This window comes from Puntigrus tetrazona, chromosome 1 (genome assembly GCF_018831695.1).
Source record: "Puntigrus tetrazona isolate hp1 chromosome 1, ASM1883169v1, whole genome shotgun sequence".
Lineage (NCBI taxonomy): Eukaryota > Metazoa > Chordata > Actinopteri > Cypriniformes > Cyprinidae > Puntigrus > Puntigrus tetrazona.
In genome coordinates, this window is record NC_056699.1 from 10,949,865 (window position 1) to 10,976,221 (window position 26,357).

General features: G+C 41.4%; 1 pseudogene; it reads right to left on the reverse strand.

Annotated features, from left to right (window-relative positions):
• Positions 1 to 361: 361 nt before the first annotated feature.
• The window catches only part of LOC122342721, a 31,196-nt pseudogene continuing 5,200 nt past the window's right edge, over positions 362 to 26,357 (reverse strand).

Below are 26,357 nucleotides of genomic sequence, written 5' to 3' on the forward strand. Positions count from 1 at the left end.
AATCGCAAAAACAGTGCAATAGGATCAACTTTACATTAGGGCACTTCACCAAAACCTACGTGAGCGCTTTCATTTAGCGCAATACACGATTCATCCATATTTATAAGGACAACCATATACGCTGTGAATAGTTTAACGCCGTTGTCTTTGTTAACACGTATGAATGGCTCATGCACATATGGCTGTTGTAAATATGTTCGGATGCAGTGCCTCTAACGTAAGACAATCAAAACAAAGCAAAAACGGAATTGTGTTATTTTAAGTTGATGAGCACACACATACGACAACAATAAATATATTACACCCATAATGCTTGCGACGGCGTCTGCCTCAGGCCAGTTAGAAGTTGAGCGCTCTGACATCATCTTCCACCAATCCATGAGCTCCTTCTCTTCCTCCTCCTTCCTTCCTCCTCCAGCGACTCCAGCTCAAAATCCAGCTGAGAGCGAGAAAACGAGAGGCGTCAGAACGGGATGTTAGATATAATGAGAAGAGTGAGAGAACCCCGGGCTCTGTGTTTACCCGTAGAAGGGCTGTGGGAACGGCTACTTTCTTGACCACGGTGAGGTACCCAGGAGCAGATGCTGACACTTTGTAATTACTGGGAGCCAACAACGCCAGTAATCGCCATCCTTGGCTAATGAAAAATAAAGAGAGTGATTTATGTTAGAAATTTTACTCAAAAGTGGCAAATTGTGTCCAGAAGAGGGCAGACTCTACACAGTAAGTTTTCATCAGAAACCTCAACTGGGTAGAAGTACCAGCTTAATTCGCAGAGAAAAGCAATTGATTTTATTGAAATAGTGATGATAATAATTAAGATTATTATTTAAATGTAAAATTGAATTATAACAGTTTTAAAAGACTTAATAAGAATCGCAAAATATCAATAAATAATACATTAAAAAGAGTGAAAGTATCAGTGTTAATGTTGCATAACTCATCAATTATGAACACTCAGATGGAAAGCAACTCTAAAAAGACTAAGACTGAGTATGTGTGTTAGATAAATAAGTGTGTAAGTGTATAAATAGTGTCGTGTGTTCCACGTTATTGTCAATTGTACTGCTGTCAAAAAATATAATTAAACTAATTAATCCCACATTTTTCTGCATTTAATCACAAACAATCCCACTTTACAGGTATACAATTAAAAGTTTATAAATATACTGTATTTTTAACCATCGGCTATAGCCATTTAGCATCACAATTGAGAGCTATCAGTTTTCTTCACATAAAACATTTCATATTTATGAGTGCCCTTCAGGAAGGAAATATTTATTTATTTATTTATATTTTATACAGATATTGAATATTTATTTGATTGATTGATTGTTTTATTATTATTATTAGCAGACATTACAGCAGATGGGATATTAGGTTTTTTTGGCTGCAATGTCTTTTATCTGACTTTTAATAAATACGAATTTCCTAGTCACAAACCGGTCATATAAGGCATCTCTATGTAGTGCGTGTATGTGATATCTACCAGTTGGTGTGGCATTCTGCGTCTAAATAAACACAATTGTAAAATATTTATAAGAAATATAAAAAAAAAAAGTATTATTATAGTTTTGTTTCTGTTTGATGACGCTTAGTTGTGTCTAGCTTTTTAAATCAGTGTGTGTGTTTATGTACGTGCTTGTTTGTGTACCTGTGGTCATATCGTGGTCAATTCCTTCAACAGAAATAGAAGCGTTTGAGATGGGGTTCCCTGAGATCACGAACAAATCCTACCACTCCTCTGTGAACCTGTGAAGGACATGAGGATCAAAACTATCCCCTTCTAATCCTGACTCATGAGTCTGAGCTTTACAGGAAACAAAACAACTCACCCTCGCTGTCAGCATTTCCAAATGAAAAGTAAATATTAGAAAGCAAAAGATTCGGGCATACCTGCTCTATGTAGTTGACCAGCGAAGTTGCGGTTCTGGTCCCAGTACTGCTTGAGCGTGTCCTCAGGAGGAAACTTATCACAGCTCAGCTCCAGAGTGATCTCAAAACAATTGCTGCTCAGATAGTTGAAGTCCTGCATACCTGAGAGAGAGAGAGAAAGAGCAAGGAAAAGATCAAAGGTGTGCTACTGTTGTTAAAGGGATAGCTCACCTTCATTTGGGCCACATGGATGGTTGGACGGATGGATTGAAGTCAATGTGGACTAGCAACTGAACTTGAACCGTCCCTTTAAGTGGCCTTTTCTTTAACATGCTACGTGGTGAAAGTACTGTATGTGTACACTCATGAGCTTATTTTGCATTTAATTTCAAAACCATCTGCATTAATCCCCTCCTATGCTGCTTCCACTTTTCCAGGAAAGCATTCCACTAAATGTTGGAACACGGCTGTGGGGATTTGAAAGAACATCAGTGAGGACAGGAATCAGTGTTGGGTGAAGCCTGCAATTTATCTCAAAGATGTTGTCAAGCTCCTCCCCAGGCTGCTGCCACAAATTTGAAGTGCACAATTCTCCAAATGTGATTACCAGCTTCAGGAGAATGAATTCCCATGCCTTCTTCATAACATTTCTATGTATTTGTTGTTTGTTTTGAATCTGGTATTAAACCTTCTGCTTTTAGCCTTTATAAAAAGATGTATGTATATGTATGTCATCTGCCTTAGTTTAGTTCCTCTGTGCCTATATTTGGTTGTTCCTGCCTTTTTTGTCTTTATTAGTTAATTAGTTCCCAATTCTGTCTGTTCACCAGTTTTAGTTTTCCTGATTGTTTCATGTCTCTATATACATTCAGTTTACCTTTGTCCGTGGATAATTAAATTCTATAAGTTCTGTAACTAAGTTCGAACCTTCATTCCACACCTCAACTGTGACATGTATTAATCATTTGGATAATTTAGATTACATAGAATGTATAATAAACAATTTAGAAAATTTGCAATGAAATATTCAATATTTTGCACTATTTCTAGATCGCTAATCAGTTAAGAAAATAAGTGGCATTGACAATATAAACTCCTTTGTACAGATATACATTATGCTGTGCAACATACTAACACCAATAACAAAAATGATTACGTTTCTAATAAATCAATGTAGAACACAATTATTACAATATATTAGTGATTTGAGGAAGCTGTGCATTATACCTCCAGGAACACTGTACCAGGCTCTCTCCATTAGTGATGCCCTCCTTGAAGCTGGAGTCATCATCATTCTTGCGCATGGCGGCGGTTTGGGTCAGACATCACTGGGTTATAGCTGAGTAGGCCTTAGCCAGAGACTTAAATACCAGATCATCTGGACTAGCACTATATTCATGGGTAGAACCTGATGGACAAACAGAGAAATTGTATGAAGCGCTTTGTTTTTAATTCTATGAAACTGTAATTGACTCTACTTGTAATTATTTTGGCCACATTTTTAGTAACATTTTCTTAGACAATAGACAAACTATTAATTGGTCATATTATGTCAAATTATGCAAATACTGTTCAAAAGTTACTTATTTGATCAAAAATAATTTCTAAAACCTTAACTTTTCCCCCAATAAAATCTAAATTTGCTGCTTATTACGTTTAGGTATTGGGTAGAATTAGGGATGAAAATAAGGTCATGTACAATAAGGCACAAATATGTGCTTAATTAGCATTAATAAATGGCTAATATTCAAGTAATATGCAAGCTAATAAGCAACTAATAGGTGTAACCATAAATTTAAGTGTTATCAAAAGAAGTTTTATTGTGAAACATTATTAGAATTTAAATAAAACTATATTCTTTTTTAACACACTGTTTTAATATGTCTTTTTAAGAATGTATATGATTATGTATGTTATTGTTTCTCACCACTGCGTGTCTCATCATAAGGGTAATTGGCCACCACGTCTCCTCCGTAAATTGGCTGATAGGACAAAAGGAATGTCCATGATCCAGTGAATGACAGCCTTAGTTTCTGTGCCAGCTGCAACACACACAGGCCAAAAATCATTTTATCAGTCTAAAAAATAATGCCGTGCTGCAATATTTAACAAATCGCTGTTTGAACGTCTCTCACCTTGGTGTTTTCATCCACAGCTTTCTTCATGTTTATCAGAAGATGGTTGTTGGCTCCTCCCTCTCTTTCATTCATGTAGACGATACGGTCAAGATCAGGAAAGTTCCGGTTCAGATCAATCCTGTGAGCGTTGCTGCGGCCCACAAACCAGTCCTTCATCTCACCAGACTGCACATAAATATCATAATGATACCATTAGCATAATTAGCACAATCATAACAAAAAAACTAACATTTTTTTTATACCAAGGGGTGTGTGTGTCACTATCAACTGTCTTAAACTATCAACACTATCAACTGTTTTTTTTTTGGCAGGACATATGTGATATGAAAGCTGAACAGATTCAGTTTAGACTTAGTAGAGACAATTTTTCCGACTAAGGAGGAAATCACTTACTCATCATTTTTCAGACACTACAGGAAATGCCAGAGTCTTGTAAAGTGAGTTTGGCTACAAGAGGAAGTCTGAATACAACATTAACCTTTTTAAGCACACCAAAAAAACCATACCACCTATGATCACAAGACTTTATCCCATTTGTGACCTATATCATCCTGTCTATCATACTGAAGTTATTTTATAGGTTGTTTTTTAGTGCAGTTCTCCTAAAAGATGCAAACTTTGTGCTCTTATGTGGCAGGACAGGAATTTCCATCCACATTCGAAACAAACGGAAAAACCCAGAGACAATGCATGATTGCTGCGTGGTCAGGATAGACATGTATCACAGCTGAAGCAGTAAAGCAGTGTGGTCAACCACATCCCAGTGAGGTGTTTAATAATCGTTTGGTTTCCCCTAAACAAATGTGAAACTAAAAGTCCAGGGACCTCATGTATACAATATGTCAAATGTGTCGTGAAATGTCAAAGCCCACACTTCTGTGAGTACAGACTGCAGAAGCATGTGGTAAACCACAGTAAAGTGTTATGAAATCAGCACCACTGCATTCTGCCAACAAAACTAAAATAAGGTGAACATTTTCTTAAAATTGAAAGTGGGGATTTTTTCTTAGTTCAGCGGTCAAAATGTAAGTAAAACCCCACTATTATCTATGATTTTTTAAAATTGTTGTAAAACTACTGTGTTTTTGTCCTGCTCGCAACACATCAACAAAGCAGAACATTAATAATTATGACTGGGACTGTCATGTACATAACACTATAATGAGAACACTATTATAATAAAATGCTTAGTTGCTGTGTTTCTGCGCATCCACGAAAGGAGTTCATTCAGAGCCAAGCAGACAGATAGCCAGTAAGTCGCAAAATTAGCGTTATGTTGTATAAAAAATGAAGTGTAATCTTCATGAGATAAATGATGAGTTAAATCCCATCGATTAAGAACCTGCTATCACGCTTCATTCTACAGTGCACGCAGCTCGAAACAGAAATTCAGAACTACTGTCATATACACAACATTATTATGAGGGCACTATTTTAAAAATGTGGAAAAATTCTTTTGGTTTCACTGATGTTTATGATAACTGTTTTAATCAAAACATAAAACATTATTTTGCATTTGCGAGGTGTCCGTTACACATTTTCACTGTGTGTTAACCTCAGTTACGACTGTCTAATGTCTAGCCCCAAACATTTGATTCGACTATCGGAAAGATACAAAAATCCCACAACGACTCTGTAGATCCTTAGTTGGGGACATCCTCAAGATGTAGGTCATAAAACCAGTAGACTCAATAAATTGATAGGAATTTGTCAGCAGTGTTGTCTCTGTTATACACTTACATTATATTGCACACACAGGAAATGAGTTTGCAGCTTTACATTTAACTTGCTCTTTAGCATTCACTACAGACTTTCAGTGAAACCCTCCACCTGTGTAAATAATCATAGAAGTGTATCTGCCTGTACCTATGCTAAAATTGTCCAAGAGTTTCCAAGACAGAAGTAGAAAAAAAAGTAAATGTATGGTGTAAATTAATTACTTTTTGTAACTTTCAAATGTTACTTTATGTTTGTGCTTTCGGAAATAAATCTGTACTGTCTGTGGGGCCTCGATGAACAGACACGAACCATAAAAGGGGGGATCGCTCTAGAACCAGGTCGTAAAATCGCGCATCCTCCGCACCCCGGACCATAAAGGCAATCAAGATGGTCAGTCGAGCGATGCAGAGCGCCGCAAAGTCTACCAAACAGTCTCAAGGGACTGTCGCTGCAGTGAGCTCGGCCAATCCGAGAGTACCCACGTCAAGATTGGGATGATTGAAAACGCAACATCTGGTCGACAGCGCGATAACCCGTTCTGTGCACTGACCTGGGATCAGTTCTACCAAGCCACCAAGTCAAAAGGTGATAAGACTCCCGCGGTGAATCAACGTGGCCAGGACAGCCTCACACTTTCCAACCCCCCAGGGAGGTTTGCTCTGTCCCAACATACATTCCTTAAAAGCGCGCCCTTTTTCCTTTTCGCTACAATAAAGGAACTGCCAGGACACACATAAAACCACTAAACGAACAATCTAAATGCCTTCCTTTCAAACGAATAAAGGTTCATCTGTAAATAACTGCTTAATAAATGTTTCGGGATGTATGTAGGAACCGCTATATACTTGTTAAATAATCCTCTAACAGAGAGCGTTCCATAAGCGCTAGATAATGCATGTTTGATATCAAATTGAAGCTTACGATGGTTCCAATATCGTGATGAATGAATATATGTGTTTGTGCAATGCACAACAGTGTATTCCACTTATAAGCTTTTGATAGGAACAGAAGTGCAGAATGTCAATTTAACTGGGATAAAGTATGCACGAAACCGAGTCGAAAGCAGGTGTGGACACGCCCTTTGACCTCGGGATTGACAACTGCCCAGGCACGCCCAAAACTTGCACCTCAAAACGCAGGAACAGAGCTCTCTGAGTTGAGTTGAGACGAGTCGGAGTTGAGAACGAGAAGAATCGGAGTCGGAGTCGAGTCGAAACTCTTCGAACCACCGCAGGGGAATTCGGTCGCTGCAGGAATCGCCACGGAACAGAGAAACTTCGAACTTGGAGAAGTCAGAAGACTCCGAACCAGAACGACCCGATACCTCGACCGTCCGGTCCGCCCACACATCACCCACGGACACTCACTGCCCTTTCCATAACCAACCCGGTTCATCCAAAGCGAACCACCAAGCTAGAGAGACTTCATTCAAACGGCCCGGGAAAGCCCGACCACGTCATCCCACGGACGAGCCTGCCCAATCAGCAAGCCGGGATTTCCCAGACACGCCGAGTGGTAAAACTACCTTCCGCCTCTCTACTGAATTGGCGCAGACACATATAAGCGAGGCTAAACCTAACTTTGCTTTGTTGGTGCTCTTAGTGCGATCTCAGAACTAGCTAACAGACTTTGGACAGACAATTATCCATTTCCTTCCAACCCGCGAATGTGTGTATGAATGCATGTGTGTGTGTGTGTTTATGTTTAGTCTTCTCAGTGTAGTCTTGTCAATTAGTAGGTACTGTTTAATAAATTGTGTTTCATTATTACGAATTCTTGTTTGTGTGTTATGTAACTGGAAAGTCAAACTCATGCCCAGATCCGTTGTTACCTGCTCGAGGTAAAGCGAAGAATCCAATTGATTTATTTTGCTGATCACAGAGTAAATTCATATTGGTAACATACATTTAAATTGCCCTAAAACGCTGGACGTATTAGGTGATTTAAAGGTATACTTGAATTGCATACCAACGTGAATCTTTTCAGATTCAATTCCCCAAACTTGAATTGAGAGCTGATTCAAATGACAATTCATAATTATCATAATTAAAATTAGGTGCGAAAACCCTACATATAATGGTGGAGAATCAAGGCGGCAAGATTTGATTTTCGGTTCATAATTCATAAATTTGTGATTCGTGATTTCGTGGTTTTTCTATTTTATCCGGAAGAATAGATTAAGACACAGAGACAAATTGCTGTTATTTCGTACCTCTATTTTGACATGCGAACACGTGAAAGTGCGTGTGATTTGTGAAGACTTTGTGAAAACTGCAGTAATCGTAATATTTGTCCATAGAGACAGAGATCCGCGTTAGAGCGCGTTGAGGAAAAAAGCAAGCGTGTTCCTTGTTATTTTCCATAAGGCCTTTGTTAATCTACCCATGACAGTGCGAGTTCCACTGTCATATGAATCTATTTCCTCCCTGGCAAGATCTTAGAAGTAGCTAACTAAGTAATCCTTTGCCATTTAGTCACTTGAAGAAGTGAAACCGAGCGTAGCGCAGAGAGCGTCAGAACGCGGAAGTATATGGGAGAAGAAAATTCTTGATCAAGTTAATAAACTGTGCAGACCCGCCGCGGTCCGATGACGTCATTGTTTAATTGCAGTATATGCATGTAAAAGTGCCTCACTTTTAGCAAGTGAAGTTGTCAGTGCTAGACGGCTGATCGAGTTTACTCGCTGCGAAATGCGCCGTCATTTCGGTGGGGCGAACTCGTATAATAGCGAATTGCACGTATCCATAGTAACGACGCGAAGTCCTAGGACGCCGCTTCCGAGTTAACTTCAAAGTGCGCAAGCGCAGTCCTCCGCGCCATATTTGAAGTTTGTGAACAGAGGCTAGGATAACTGAATCTAATGTGTTGGCATTGAAACCTATGCAAACTGTTAGCATCAGGATAGCGCTTAGACCTCTGTCGTCCATTGAGTTGAATGCCTTGTGTGTTTATGGTGCGTTGAGTTCCATCGAACGCCGGAACCACAATAGTGGGCTTCCTCCTCCTTTCCCTTCACGCTTATCCCCTTTTTCCTCACCTTTCCTTTACCGAGAAGAATGTTGACAAATGTTTGAACTGCCATAACCGTTGGTATTAACAAGAAACGTTTTTTCTTACCCTTAGCATTTCAATGATACATTGCCATCAACAAGTATAACTGCTTTTATTAATTTGATGATATCAGGATATATTACCAATTTTCTAGCATTGCTAATGTGAAACCTTAATGTCATTTACTAAATGCATTAGGTTCATATTCATAAATTGCAACAATATTTGCTGATCCATTTGATTATAATTGCTTCGAATACTTTGATGATAATTGCATTGAATTTCAATTATTAACTGCCGTTATTGATTGAAAATTTTAATTTCAGCTGGTGATTTGGTTAATTATAATTGCCTTTATAGTCGTGATAACACATCACTTAAATATAATCCCTGGTTTGGAATTTTAATTTCAGATTTAGCAAGTTAGGGTGGCTCCCCTACATAATTGCTATTTTGGGGATTTATTTAATTATAATTGCTTTATAATTTAATACCAATATCATAAATTTTCAATTATAATCGACTTGAACTTCCGCTTACTATTCCAAGCATAGTATCCCGGATTCTAGTGCAGAAGATACTTAGTGATTAATTCAGGCTTGACTCCTCAGGAAGTTTTGATCATTAATTATCGCTACCAAATAGAAATTTCAAGTCATTTGCAGTTACGTTGGTGTGTACAGTTGAGTGCCTCCCTCTCAATCCTCTTTACAGGGTCTCTCCTTACTTAGGCTTAGCAGCCAGCACTCCCTAGTGCTAGGTTGGTGCAGGGACGGTTGTCTCGGAGGTGTCACAGCGAGTGAGGACCCCGTTTGAACGTGACCTTGTGCCAGCTGGGGGCCAGCCAGGCCTCTCTGTCCTAGCATTGTGAGTGAACCCGCAGCAGGCATCAGCAATTGTGTAACGGAGGAGGAGTCAACACGAGCTGACCTGGACGGAGGCTCAGGTAAACCACCCTGTCAGCTGCTGAATCGGGGAAACCGATCAGTAACCCAGGGCTCTGCCCCGCAGCCTTGTCAGTCCAAGCCAGCCGTTGACGCACCTCCACCGTGGGCCCGCACCTTTGTGTCAAAAGCCGACGCTGTTTGAGAGGCTCACTGCAATACTGTCGGACAGAAGTCTGATTGACCTTACAGGAGCACAGGGGCGCCCAGACGGGGAGCCACACCGCTGTACTCCGACGGGTTAATCGCCCTCATCACCAAAGCCTAGGTCTAAACCCCTTTTGCTAAAACCCATTTGGCGACACCCATAAGTAGGTTAGGGCCTATTCAACCCTCAGGTGACTTAACTCATCACACCAACATAGTAAAACCAACCATTAGGTATCAGGCTTAACAGCATCACACTTTGTCAACTTTGTTTACAGTGTAAGCAACTCTCTCTTCTCTCCTTCTTGTTCCTCTCTCCTCTGATCTGACTGCTGCTGCTTCTGAGATCGCACCTGTGGGAACCAGGAAAGCAAAGAATTTAATTTGAGACATTTCTGATCAGTATCGGGTGAAACTTGACGACATTGTTTCAAATTGTTCATGCTCACAAACCTTCCCTTCTCAGCGTGTTATCCTACTCCAGCCGAAACCAAAGTCGATCGACAAGGAATCGTAAACACGACCCCAGGAACAATCTACTTGGTGCACGGAGTCAATCTAACCAACTAAAAGCTAACACTGTCATTGCTATTGTTTTATCCTCGCCCGAGGAGATTCTAATAGCAATCGCAGTCTTGGTACTTAGAAATCCCCATTTAGAAACTCCTAAAAGCATCCTCTAACTTAGGAAAAGAGACAGTGATAGAGCCTAACCCCTCCTTCCTTGACCAGGAAAGAGTGTGTTACCCCCTGTCTCTCTCTCTCTCTCTCTCTCTCCCTCTCTATCTCCCTCTCTTACGTCTCTTACAGGTAGCTCCTCCCTTTCTCCAAAACAAAAAAAAACGGAGAAGAGAAGAAGGAAGGACCACCTGTTACAGGAGAACGAAACGCCCAGCTATCCCTTACACCTGTTCTGTGTTGTCTTCTGTTCTCTGTCGTCCTGTGTGTGTTTACTAATTGTCTCCCCAGAAACGCCAGTTAGAAGCACACCCACCAGAGGATCACAGTTACAGAGAACCACGCCCACCTGACACCTCACATTTAGCATCAACTGACACCACACATCTACACCTCTGTCTTTCCTTGCTGTTGTCTGTTCTGCCTTGTTTGGTTGTTATTTTCTTCCAGGTCTGTGTCAGTCACTTTTCCAAATCCCCCTCGCCGCACCAAAACATGTCTCACACAGCAGACAACGTTGGTCACTGGGAAGACCTGGAAACATGGCTAAGTGTTGCAACCAGCAGCCTCCTACCCAAGGCCGCGGAAACACTAAAGCGTCAGACCCAGGAACAGCTGGATAACAACCTAACGAGCCTAATGGAACAGGACCCAAGCCAAGGCTACAACAACAAAGAGCTAGCAAAGATCACCTGCTCCCTAAGTCAGACCCTCATCGCTACCCTCAAACTGAGTGACAGGCACGCCGCCGATCTCCAACAGGAGCTGACATGCGCACAGCGACGCATCAAACAGCTGGAACTGGAGGCTCAGGAACGACAGGAAAGGCTGGATGAGGAGAGAAAGGACCCAGAGGAGATCACCACGCTCAAAGCCTTGCTAGCAGCTTCCACACAAGAGGTGAAACAAACCAAAAGAGACTTTGACAATGCTGCCAACAACCTCCAGTACGCAGAACAGCTACTGGAGAAGGCAAAGACTGACATTAGAGACAAGGCCGGCAGAATCAAAGCCCTCGAAGCTCACTTGAACGAGTCAAGGAATCAGATCAGCCGCCTAGAACAACAGCTGGACTACGCCAAAGAGGAACTGACGGTGTCAAGGAGGAACTCAGACACGCCTACGACCTGCGCGCTGAGCCACCGAGGACACGAGAGGCACCAACGTCACCCCTGCCAAGTAGGACCGGGTCTCCCGTGCTTGTACAGGCAAGTGAACAAAGGGGGAAAGAGGCGATGCTGAAACACTCACCAGCTCCCTCTGAAGAGACATACCTCGCGAGAAGGCCAAGAGAAACGGACCCAGCCAGCCAAAGAGCATCACACGGCCTGGACCTAAAAGACCTCGACAAGATCGCCAGGAACATCGCTGTTCACCCCAGGTGTGCCAAGTAGTCCAGACGTTCAAACCTATCTACAGGACGTCGAATTCCATCTGGAAGTAAGACCTCACGTCACTGATAAAGATAGACTCTATTTACTGCGAGCAACATCCAGCCCTGATGTACGCAGCTTCCTGGACCGCAACCAGCCCAGACAAAGGCTGATTACCACCTGCTCCGAGGAGAGGCTCTCATCAATGAATTTGATGACCCAGAGTCAGAACAAGGACTAGTAGCCGCCCTGGAGATCAGACAAGGCCGCCATGAGTCCTCCGCAAGCCTACTACAGCCAACTCAGGAGAGCATACTGGAACTCTCGCAACGAGCCCGAAATGGAACAGGACATGAACTTTAAGACTCTCTTCCTCAGGAACCTACATCCTGGGGTAAGCTACCATCTAGGCGTGCTTGCATGTTCGCGCACAATGACCATTCAGCAGCTGCGCGACTTGGCACACAAAGCCTACAGCAAACAAAAGATGGCTGCAGAGAAAGGCACTAAAGCTCCGACAGTCCTCGACTTCAACACACAAAGTCACGGACTGCCTCTAGAGGGTGCCCAACATCAAGACAGCTTCAAGCCGTCAAGAAAAGAGTGGAACGTGTCCAACCGAGAGCAAGACTTCCACGCAGGTACCAGACCCAATCAGAGAAACGGCCGCTGGGATGGACCACGTGAACGACAGCGCTCGCCTGGACGCCACTGGGAAAAGTCATGGGACAGTTCAAGACCGCAGGAAGGTCAGTGGGAGAGATCGTGGAATCAGTCAACCTCCTTTAGAAACCAAAGGGGGAAGAGCTCCTGGGATGGCAACGGAACCTCCATGGGTAGAGCACAAACACACCCTGGAGCAACCAGCCCAAGGACTCGACTTCAAAGAACTTTCAAACTGAATCCACACAAGAGCAAAAGACATCACCGTTTTTTTACTCACAAGAACTGATGAAGAGCATGATGAGAGAGTTTTTCCAGCAAATGAAGGAAGATTGGAAGTGGGAAAAGAAAGAGAAGCCGGATTCAGCCTGACTGGCAGCCGGACGAGACAGCAGCGACCACCCGACCCAACCAGACACAGAGAATAGCACTTCCTCCCCGCACACTCAAAGAACCATAATGACCATAACTTCAGATGGACGAGAAATCCTACCTGAAACCCCAGCAATCGAAAGTTAGCCCCTAACTCACCATATGATGCTTCAAACCACGGCATCATCCAACAAACACCTGCCGCTGAAACCACTCTGGTTCCTGAAAGTGCTGTCCTGGTCGTCTGCCACTCGTCCAAGAACTGCAGATTAGCCCTGATATCCTCCCCATCTCATCCCAAACTCCAGTCCTCAACTCCTGGGTGATCTCATTGAGAGAGGTATAGCAAGAAAGTTTTACCTCTCCGTCATCATCGAACGCCACATCAGGGTCGAAGCCCTTCTGGACACAGGAGCTGACATCACACTAATGTCAGCAGAACTCCTCGGAAAAATCCAGGAAGGAGCAAAGACATTAAATGGCCCCCTCAAACTTCAAAGATGTGAGCTGAACCTTCAAGTATACTCCCACACGGGCCTACAACTGACACAGGTGGCCCCGATTCACCTAACTGTGGGTCCGATGAACCTCATCCACCCAGTCTACATCTCAACCCTAAAGACTTACCCACTGCTAATCGGAAAGGACCTGCTTAATCGCTTTAAGCCACTAATAGACTTTAAGCACTTGAAGTTGTGGACACAAGTCCGTGAACCTCTGCCCTTCCAGTCAGTAAACGTTCAGGAGTTGCAGTGCCAAGCCACAGACACCACTGCCCGCTTTACAGACCGCCGAGGCAATGTCAAGGTCACAAGCAATTTCAAGTTCAAGCAGCAAGAACCACGACAAAGCCTTCAACGATCAAACAGATGCCCTCGCTAAAGCAGGTGCATTACATGGAGAGTCCTGGACGCCCATTCCCACCCACCCAACCCAGCTGTGGCAGCCATCACCCGCCGCCTACACGCCACTGGCGCTGCGATCCCCACCTCCTCCCGTGATCTCCATCTCGCCACAGTTTGCTGCTGACGATCTCAGTACCCTCTCAAGCGCCGGATCCAGCACTGCAAACCATCAGTGCACACATTTCTGACCCAGCTACCGCCCACGCTTTCTGCCTTCAACCTAGCCACCTCCTCTGACCTCCGCCACCTGCACTCCATCAAGCACATGCTGCATCTCAAAGACGGCGTTCTCACGTATGTCCCTGAGCCACTCGCACGCCATGGCTCGTGAGTGCCTCAGAGCCAAAGGGGGATAATGTTGACATACGCCCACGATGCACCATGCGCTGGACACCATGGCGCCAAGGCCACCTATGAGACACTCAAACAGGTGGTATACTGGCCTGGCATGCAGCAAGACGTGGCGGAATACGTGAAAGGATGCCTGGTCTGTTGCCAGTTTCAACCGGCGAATGCAAATCACCGCGCACCACTGCAAAGGAAAGGAATGACCTTCCCATGGTCAGACCTCCAAATAGACTGGGTAGGACCCCTGCCACGGTCGACACGAGGTAACAAGTACTTCCTCAATGTGGTCTGCGAGTTCACAAAGTGGATAGAGTGCCTCCCAGCTCCGAATGACACGGCAGAAACAACAGCCTACCTCTTGATGAACCATATTCTCAAAAGATTTGGAATGCCCTTGAGTGTCAATTCAGACAGAGGAACTCACTTCACCGCTGAGGTCATGCAAGAAATGTGGAAACTCCTGGGTGTGCAAGCCAAGCTGCACATAAGCCACCACCCAATCTCTTCCGGACAGGTGGAACGTGCCAACAAGACAGTGGTCAGCATGCTGAAGAAGTACGTGTCCGCCAATCAGAAGGATTGGGATGTCAAACTTCCCTGGTACTAATGGCCATCAGGTCCACTCTCACCGGTCCACCGGAGTACCTCCATTCGAAATGATGACGGGGAGACGCATGACACTACCCTTACACCTGCTGTACCAACCCGGTGACATGAACCTTGTCACTGCCTACACCACGCATCAGTACCTAGAAGAGTTGCATCAGCACCTGAGAACGACTTTCGCCTTTGCACAGCAACAACTCCAAAGCAGCGCGGAAGGTCGTAAGGCTTACTATGACAGGAAGGCCTCATATCAGGAACTTGAGGTCGGAGACAAAGTGTGGTACTACAGTTTCGCCCAGCCACGCCAAACACCCCTCATCGATTGTCAAAGAAGTTCCTACCTCACTGGACGGGACCCCACGAAATCGTGACAAACTGTCACCTGTTGCCTACCGAATCAAGATTCGACAGGGGCGCAGCGAGCCAGCCCTGCGATGGGTACACCGGAACCAGATAAAGAGGCACCAGGGCTCCAAGAGACAAGGAAAGGGGGAGACCAAACCCACTGACACAGACCGACTATCGCACCTCACTGATGTAATTCCTCACCCACTAGGGAAACACATAGCCAGGTTTTCAAGCACAACACCTACACGCTCCTTCACCGCACTGCTAGAACCAACACTCTAGTAACAAGGAGTTTCTCCACACATGTGACCATTGTTTGTTGTCCTAACCTCACTCAATGTCCTTGTGTCCCTTCTGTGTTGTCTTTTCCCTTCTCTTCCTCTCTTTGTTTCCTTTTTCCTCTAGGCCCTTTTACAGGAACACCCTTAACCATTCCTCACATCAGGTCCTGACAATAAGATTGACTCCCGCACCAAGTCCATAGATTGAGCGCAAATGTCGTATCAAGTTTTTCACCCGATCTGCCCAAATTCCAAATTTCTGCACCACAGTTCAGTTAGCGATGGAAATGTTGTTTGTGGATGTCTGTTCTCTCTGTCCATTGTTCCAGTGCCCGATGACGTTCGCAGCAACGGGAACCTCATCGCGCAAAAGGGGGATATGTGGGGCCTCGATGAACAGACACGAACCATAAAAGGGGGGATCGCTCTAGAACCAGGTCGTAAAATCGCGCATCCTCCGCACCCCGGACCATAAAGGCAATCAAGATGGTCAGTCGAGCGATGCAGAGCGCCGCAAAGTCTACCAAACAGTCTCAAGGGACTGTCGCTGCAGTGAGCTCGGCCAATCCGAGAGTACCCACGTCAAGATTGGGATGATTGAAAACGCAACATCTGGTCGACAGCGCGATAACCCGTTCTGTGCACTGACCTGGGATCAGTTCTACCAAGCCACCAAGTCAAAAGGTGATAAGACTCCCGCGGTGAATCAACGTGGCCAGGACAGCCTCACACTTTCCAACCCCCCAGGGAGGTTTGCTCTGTCCCAACATACATTCTCCTTAAAAGCGCTTTTTCCTTTTTCGCTACAATAAAGGAACTGCCAGGACACACATAAAACCACTAAACGAACAATCTAAATGCCTTCCTTTCAAACGAATAAAGGTTCATCTGTAAATAACTGCTTAATAAATGTTTCGGGATGTATGTAGGAACCGCTATATACTTGTTAAATAATCCTCTAACAGAGAGCGCCCATAAGCGCTAGATAATGCATGTTTGATATCAAATTGAAGCTTACGATGGTTCCAATATCGTGATGAATGAATATATGTGTTTGTGCAATGCACAACAGTGTATTCCACTTATAAGCTTTTGATAGGGAACAGAAGTGCAGAATGTCAATTCTAACTGGGATAAAGTATGCACTAAACCGGAGTCGAAAAGCAGGTGTGGACACGCCCCTTTGACCTCGGATTGGACAACTGCCCAGGGCACGCCCAAAACTTGCACCTCAAAACGCAGGAACAGAGCTCTCTGAGTTGAGTTGAGACGAGTCGGAGTTGAGAACGAGAAGAATCGAGTCGGAGTCGAGTCGAGAACTCTTCGGAACCACCGCAGGGGAATTCGGTCGCTGCAGGAATCGCCACGGAACAGAGAAACTTCGAACTTGGAGAAGTCAGAAGACTCGAACTAGAACGACCCGATACCCTCGACCGGTCCGCTCCGTCCACATCACTCCACGGACACTCACTGCCCTTTCCATAACCAACCCGGTTCATCCAAAGCGAACCACCAAGCTAGAGAGACTTCATTCAAACGGCCGGGAAAGCCCGACCACGCCATCCCACGGACGAGCCTGCCCAATCAGCAAGCCGGGATTTCCCCAGACACGCCGAGTGGTAAAACTACCTTTCCGTCTCTACTGAATTGGCGCAGACACATATAAGCGAGGCTAAACCTAACTTTGCTTTGTTGGTGCTCTTAGTGCGATCTCAGAACTAGCTAACAGACTTTGGACAGACAATTATCCATTTCCTTCCAACCCGCGAATGTGTGTATGAATGCATGTGTGTGTGTGTGTGTTTGTTTAGTCTTCTCTGTGTAGTCTTGTCAATTAGTAGGTACTGTTTAATAAATTGTGTTTCATTATTACGAATTCTTGTTTGTGTGTTATGTAACTGGAAAGTCAAACTCATGCCCAGATCCGTTGTTACCTGCTCGAGGTAAAGCGAAGAATCCAATTGATTTATTTTGCTGATCACAGAGTAAATTCATATTGGTAACATACATTTAAATTGCCCTAAAACGCTGGACGTATTAGGTGATTTAAAGGTATACTTGAATTGCATACCAACGTGAATCTTTTCAGATTCAATTCCCCAAACTTGAATTGAGAGCTGATTCAAATGACAATTCATAATTATCATAATTAAAATTAGGTGCGAAAACCCTACATGTCCCTAATTAGGCGTTTTATTTAGCATTTTAGGCCCATTTGCAGCAAAGGACGCCAAAACCCAAAGAGACGCCTGCATTCTTCTTCTTGTGTGAGGTGTGTGTGTTTACCTGTGAGGCTGCTTTCTCGAAGCCGTCAGGATTCATGGAGGGCATGATGTGAATGCGCGTGGAGTGGATCAGGTCGATGATGGTGTCGTTGCCCTCCTGGTACTCATTACAGAGATACTGAGCCAGATAGATGAGAAGCTCTCTGCCCACAGCCTCATTGCCGTGCATGTTCCCGATGTACTTAAACTCTGGCTCACCTATCACACAAAAACAAGCACAGTTAATGACACGATACTGTATGCACATGTGTGTTAAATGAACCCACAAAAATAACAACTAAATGATGCCTTGATAGTTATTTTAGGCATTATCTTTTAAAAAGTGAACTGTACTTGTAATGAATCACATGTATAAATGTCGAAAAAGAGCATAAGCACTATCTTACCTACCGATCATATTTAAAGTCTGGGACAATTTGTCAATCATTCAGCAACTATTATACACATTGTATGATGTAAATCAATATTATGATACTTGGTCATAATATTACATTTAATGTCTTTAAAAAATATATTATATTTAATGGGTTATGCAATAACACTGATGTACATAACTTGCTGAACATAGATCAATAAATAAAGTAGACCAATTCAAAATATCTAATGATAATCAAAAATAAGCAAAATACCACAATTAAATATTTTACTATACTTGTCACTTTCCACAGATAGGGTACAATAAGGCCTAAAAGTATAAGTCATTGCTACTACACGCTAAATATTTTAATAACAAACTCAATATTTTATGAGCTGTTTTATTTTTTATTCATTTTACATGAGATGTTAGACTTCATCTTGGTTATTTATAATATTCTCTTGTTTCCCATTACAAAAGCACCTCCTTTGTTTGTATAATGAAGACATGGCTTTATTTATTTCCTTTAATGACCTTGATCTCCACTTGTTTTTTTAGAGTGTGCTGAATGATTCGGGTCTAGGTTGTGGATTTACTGAGAATTACTCCTCCGTGAACACCTAGCCAGATGTCAAGATCAACACACTCGCATAAAGACAGAGAGAGACGACATTAATCTGCATAACATCTATAATACTAGATTGACTGAATAGATGGAGTAGAAAAATCAGAAAGCATACATGACATTTCAGATATATATAAAAGACATACATCTGTATAGAAACAATGGATTCTTATTAACAATGGACCTATTCACAAACATTTCTTCATTTATTTAACTACTATTTATTTAACTTTTTCTTACATGTGCATATACATATAAGGACAGAGATATATTCCAGAGATATATAACAGTGTTTTTGCAGATACAAAACTGTATGGCAAATCTGTGGTAATAAAATCATGTAACTTCAGCACACACATTTAATCCTTCAAAGCTGTTGCAGTGCTCATATAATCATACTGTTTTAGTTATAATATCTATTATTACAAAATTTGTTTTACATATTGTTTCATATAAAATATAAGCATTAATTACATTTACAAACTTTAAGCATAAAATGTGTTTTTATTAGTTCACACTTTGAATAGAAATGTATGGTAAAATATATGTGCATTTACACACACACACACACACACACATGTTGGCATTTGTGTTTTATGAGGACTCTCCATAGGGCTAATGGTTTTTATACTGTACAAACTGCATGTGCTATTGCCGTACACCAACCCTACACCTAAACCTACCCCTTACAGGAAACTTAAAAAACGCCATTTAGTATGTTTTCAAGCGTTTTGAATTATGGGGATATTGGAAGTGTTCTCATAAACCACCTTCAAATAGTAATACCTCCGCATTATCCATCACATTACACAAATTTTTGTCCCCATAAACCACAAAAGCCAGCGCACACACACACACACACAAACATATATTATATATCAACACTAAACCCAGTGCAAACATAGGCTCAGGTACTGTCCTTAGAGCTTCCAGAATGCTCTCTGCTTTCACACAACAAAGGGCTGACCCATTTAAACCCTCCCCAACAATCCAACGCTCAAACATGAGCACTAACATACGCAAACACACTTCATCCCTCAGGTAACATGCACAAATCACCAGAGGCCAGGAAAGGACACCACACGTTTTTCTTTCTTTATCTCAGAAACATGAACTTCTGAGAGTTAACGCCTGATAAACAATTTTAGTGTTACGTATTACAACACACAAACAATGTTTACCTGCCATTGCGCAGTAAACATTATATAATATTTAAGCACCTTATGCAGCACATAGGCTTTAAAAACAGTGTTTGCACCGGACAGACCTGTTTAGAGAAGCCGACAAAACAGTCAAGCAAGAACACAAAGGCATACGGTACTGAATGCACGTTTATCTGCCATGCACACAGATTGGAAACAGATGGAAGAGCTGTTTTATTCAGCAGGGTTCCTCGCAGGCTCTGGACTTTTTTAGCCGTCTATTTCACTGCCTCCCCTGAACATCTAAATATTCTGCATCTCACAATTAAAGAGCAGCATGTGCAAAATATCCACAGTGTGTGTGTGTGTGTGTTCAAGCTCTTATATGAGGCTGTATGTCCCTGTCACATTTACAACCAGACTTTGAAGCTCCAATTACTTTAAAATGAAATTACCGCCAAACTCTTTTGCAGATGTTAATGTCAAAGCAAAGTATTCCCAGGCCTGCCCATAGGAAGTGTGCGTCTGAATGTGTAATGTGGGTAGGTGTCTGAGAAAAAGTCTGTGAGAAAGTGAGAGACTTAAAGAAGAGACCTGCAATCCCGCGGGACCCGACGCAACCAAGTGCGGCGCGGGACGAAATTTGATAAGTGTGTGCGGGTTGCGGGAGAATAAAATTATTTGCGGGACTCCCGCAAAATGGAAATATCTTAAAATTAAATTGTTAAAAAGAAATAAAATATTATTTATCTGCTGCACAAAAGCAACAAGAACAACTCAAAATAATAATTAAAAAAAACGATTTACAGGCGCAAGGTCGAAAGCAAATTCTCACGTGGTTCTTGCGAGGAACAAAGACCCTAGGCCCACACCGAAGCAAAATGTCTGAAGAGCATGACACACGTGGAGCGCTTAGTGCTACAGATATTAGTTTATTATTAAAGACAGGAACATACAAAACTACAAAGCCAAACAAAGGGAAATCAGATATTTGGAAATGCTTTTCTATAGTATGTGACGGCGATGGAAAGCACCTTCCCTTTGCGAGCTGCGACAAATGCTGCAAAATACTCACATACAGCAGCCACAAGTCTGGAGCTTCAGGTCTGAAGCGTCATGTGTGCACAGTTTTGAAAGGCCAAACTTCCCTGTCCTTTATGGCAAGTAAGTCGAAAGTGTCAAGTGCACTAAAAGATGAAACGACAGAAAAATGCGTTGACTTTGTATGTGCCGACCTAAGACCTTATGACACCGTTTCTGGACAGGGTTTCTTTAAACTAGCGCAGCATCTCGTTGATACAGCAGCCAAGATTGGAAAATTTGATGTGAAGGAAATTTTGCCACATCCAACGACATTGTCACGAAATCTGAGTGAAAGGGCACAAACACTAAGAAGAGCTGTTGTCACTGACATGACCGATACAATTGTAAAATATGGTTGCGCAGTGACAACTGACATCTGGACAGAAAACTACCGAAAAACCTCTTTCCTATCAGCCACAATACACTACACAGATGCAAATTACGACTTGGTGTCAAAAGTGCTTTTTGCCACACCATTTCGATGCAGGCATTTCAAAAACCGGCGAAAACATTCGATCTTTACTATTTCAGAATCTCAGAGTATTTGGAATAGATAGTTCACAGGCAAACAAACTTGTCTTTGTCACTGACAGAGGAGCGAACATGATCGCAGCTCTAGGCGGGTTCACGGGACTGAACTGTAGCGCTCATATACTCAACATCATTCTTTCACATGCATTCTCATCCACTGTGATGGACAAAACACCCGAAGCTGGCCACCTTCTGAAAGACGTAAAAAAACTAGTCACCTACTTTAAACATTCTGGCCTGCAGGTGAAGCTAAGTAAGTCTCTAAAGCAGTCCGTGGAAACGAGATGGAATTCAAATTTCGAAACGCTGGATTCTGTGTTTCAACAGTATGATGACATTGCAACAATCCTGTTGGAAAATAAACAGTTTGATAAAGTAGCTTGCATCAGCAAAAATAATCTTAAAACCCTGGTGATGTTTTTGAAGCCATTCAAAGACGCAACCAATGACTTGGAGTCAGACAATACAGCCTTGAGTGCGTCTCTAGTTCTGCCGTGGTCCGTAAAACTCAGAAACCACTGCGAGTGAAATTGCATCGACTTGCATGTAACGTCTGGACGAACTAATGTCACCGAAAAGTTTGGCACCAACTGGAATTCACATTCTCTACAAAATAGCGACATTCCTCACTCCCAAACTGCGTCAGTTAAAGATGATTGATGATCAAGAAAGACAAGCTGTGATTATTGCTGTCAAAGTGCTAGTTGACGAGTTGGGCTTTGATGAAAACAGAGAGGAAAACCTACCACCACCAGCAAAAAAGTCTGCTTTTCAGGACTTTGCAGAATGGGAGGATGCAGATGATACCATAGACAGCGACGTCTCAATTGATTCCGAAATTGCAGGATATTTAAAAATCAAGTTAGACGGATCAGAAGCACACGGGCCCAAGGATGTCCTCCAGTGGTGGAAAAGACGATGTCAAGAATTTCCAAGATTGCGCAAATTAACACGTCATGTACTTTGTATTCCAGCTTCCAGCGCACCATCGGAGAGAGTGTTCAGCATTTGCTATAAATATATTTTATATCAGCTGATAAGCAACGCAATCATTTAATAAATATCGTTTTTAACCACAGTGAACATAAAATATACTTTTAAGACCAATTCAACGAGGTAATACTTTGAATTTGTCATACAAGTTCACTTTTAATCAACAATCTAAAGATAAGATACATTCAAACACATCAACTATTTTTTGTTAAAATTATTTTTTGTTTATTTGTTTAGTTACAAGCAATATTTTTGTCGCACTGTGATAAAATAATGATGAAAATTTTTGAAATATATATAAATAAGAATTTGCGTATCAAACAAGAATACAATAATAGAAATTTAAAAATTTAAATTTAAAATAACATTCAAAACATTACAGTTATGAAAAGTTATGTTTTTTTTTCAAAATCTATCTTTTGTTAAATAACAGCATCTGTTAAAGAGAGAGAAAGAGACTTCAAAATGATGATTGTCTTCATTCTTTTTCATAGAATAACAAGTAATACGTTGGGTATTATTAAAGTAAACTCCATAAGTGATGCTGTGAATTTTCAGTGTCAAACTGTTTTTGACAATAAAAGCTTTTACAGCCCTAAGGAAGAACAGAAAAAGTGTGAAATCCCACACAGACTGTTATTACGAAAGAGTTTTATATGCATGTCTTATCCAAATAAAGCAAACTGGTTCTGATAGCAGTAATGAGGAAATCATCTGCTGTACAGATGAAGGGAGGTGCAGGCAGGAAGGGGAGACTGCTAATCCATCAGCAAAACAGACAAACAAAAAGACATCACTTCAACATCAACACCATCTTTCACACACTCATCTCGTCACCTTTCTCCTTGCTTTGTTTACTACCTCTCTTTTCCCTTCCTCACTAAGAGCATATACGTCAAGAGAAAGATGAGAACTGTTACGTGGTGTCTGTTAACCTCACTCAGGACAACAGCATTTTGTTTACATCTGTTTCTAATACAAATCCGTAGCCTTCAAATGTACATATAACTAAAATGTCACTTTTAGATCGGTGTTAAATGTGCTATCAGATATTTGCATTTACCAAAGTTTTAGTAAAGGATTTCAAACCTGAAACTATGTGCCTCGAATAAAATATTTAAAAAAAGATTAAATATAACAGACCAATCTGTAAACCATAAATCCTTCGGCAAGCCAATGTAGGTTGTATATTGGATCTCACAGTGGGATAAATATACACATTAGGACTGTTGATAAATACAGTAAATAACAATTCATCTTAAACTGAGTCAGTTTTCGATTTTGCATATTATGCTATATTTAGTCAATCAAAAATAAGGTATTATTATAAAAATTAAATGAACAGCTTTCTATTTTGTATATGCTTTAGAAATCATTTTAATAGGCTGATTTAGTGATTATCAATGTTAAAAACAGTTGTGCAAGCTGTGATAAAATGTTCAGGATATGCAGACGAATAAAAATAACACCCTTTATTTGAAATAGAGATCATAAATGTTAATGTCTTTAGCAGTACAGACATTTATAATAAAGATTTCTATTTTACCAATTTAATGCATCATGCTGACTAAATGTATTTATTTACATTATGCGCATTTAGTTTTTAATGCACGCAGAAACACAATAATATACAATAAAGATGTTTTATTGATGCCACAGCAGCATCACAGCATTGATGCCATAGCTCCGCCTGTGTTTTTTAAATGATATTTAATATTTATGCAGTTACAGAGTAGTTCCAGGTTTCTAATCTTATCAGCCAAGTGCTGTACAATACGTGAATGCTGCAGAATGGAGGCATAATGAGGAATGCATGGGTTTTTGAAATTCGGTATCAGCTTTGATTCCTTTCGAACTTATAACAATATACAAACTAATCAAATCGAGCAATTCAGTAAAGATATGTTTAATAGCAGGTTTATGCTAATAATTATTTATTTAATTATGGTATCAAGTGTTGATTCAAAGGACCGCAAAATATGTGCCCTTTATTTTCATCGATACAAAATGCAGATTTCTGTAACACTTTAGAATAGGCAACACTTTTCCCTCAATAAATCCTTATTAATTATTGCTACTTACTAATAGTCAGTAAGGTGGTTGTTAAGTTTAGGTATTGGGCATGTTAGGGATGTAGAATAAGGTCATGTAGAATAAGGTATTAATATGTGATGAATTTAACGCTAATAAATAATTGATAGTCTAGTAATGCGCATGCTAAAGCGCAACTAATAGGTGTAACGGTAAAATAAAATACAACTGAAAAACAAAGCACACACTAGCACAGCATCATGTTTACTGGAGCAGGCTGCCCTTTCCTTTTCAATCTCTCTTGCTGTGTTTTAGCCAGAAAGACACACACTGAGAGAACAGTGAGCCCAAAGATGAGAAGTGCAGTGCCTTAGAGAGCAGAAACTGCTGTCTCATCTTCACGAGAGGAAAAGCGTGAGGAAGGGAGAAAGGGATTTTATTTTAATCTTTCTGAGCCTCACCACATGATGACAAAAACCCAAAGCATAATTTACATAACACATAAGACTATATAAACCTTACAAATGTAAATATATCGAAACATTTAGCGTTAGGTTTGATTATATTCCTCTTTATATAATTGTATTTCTACTAAACCCATCTGTCCATGAATCAATCAGTCAGTGAAAGGGTGCTTCTGACGCAAGTCGAACCTCTTAAAGACATACACAAACAGTGCCATTAACGTCAAAGAAATGCTGGTTTCCATGGCTATGTTGACCAAAGGAGACCATTAATTCAAAATAATTGATTCAGCACACTTCTTCAGTGGAAACGCTGAATACATATTTCACCAACGGTCAGCCCATGTATGACATAAAACACATCTCAACAGCAGATCTGACTGCAGTGATGCAGTAATGGTTGCTTGGTCGAGATAAAAATGATTTAGAGGAAAGGCTTGATCTATAGAGAATGCTCTCCACTGTTCAAAGGCTAAACTATATTCCTGTCCGAAATAACTAATGATCTCCTATAGGACAGATGATGCAATCTATAAAAAGAGAGAGAGAGAGAGAGAGAGAGAGAGAGAGAGAGAGAGAACAGAGAGAATGAAAACAGATGTGGAATCCTCTAGCATGTATTATTAATGAACTTGTGCTCACTGGAAGATACCATTTTCTTCACACCCCCTGTGCTAAAAACCACAAAGAGACAGAGGGCTTCAGTTGCTTCAGATGCTCTTATTTTTTCCGCATAATAAAGGTACAATACGGAGGAAAACAGAATTATATGACACTTTCCATTAATAGAGCCTGATATTCTTTTTTATATACCAACTGGTCAGTAAAGAGGTTCAGAAAATGCTGATTATTAACCTTGGGAGGTCAAATCGCTGTAAATAAGCTCTTTTGTGTTGTATTCATATTTTACAATGCACTCATTTGGAGTAGACATCATAGTCGCATCACTTGCAGCTGTGCACATATTGTGGTGGTAGAACGAAATGCAGATAATAAAAAAGTGGAGGGAAACATGAAATATGAAAAAAAAAAAACGTTTATATGTCAGAATCGGAATGCAAATAATTTTTTTACAATACTGTCACCGTTTGATACTAAAAGCAGATGTTTAAACACACAGACTATGAATCCTGTTAATGTTAACCTAAATTTAAAGCATAAATTTGATTTGAAAAATTTATTTATATAATATTCACATATGCATAGCCCTTCAGGGTAACATTTTACATGACATTTATCTGTGTCTCCAGCATATGCTGGTTAGGTATGTTATGAAGCATGGCGGCTGGATTGAGCTGGTTTAAGCTGGTCAAGTTGGTCCTGAGCAGGAGCTAGTTGCTAAGGACCAGCACATGACCAGCTAATGACCAGCTTAAACCAGCAGCCATTCTTCAAAGCAT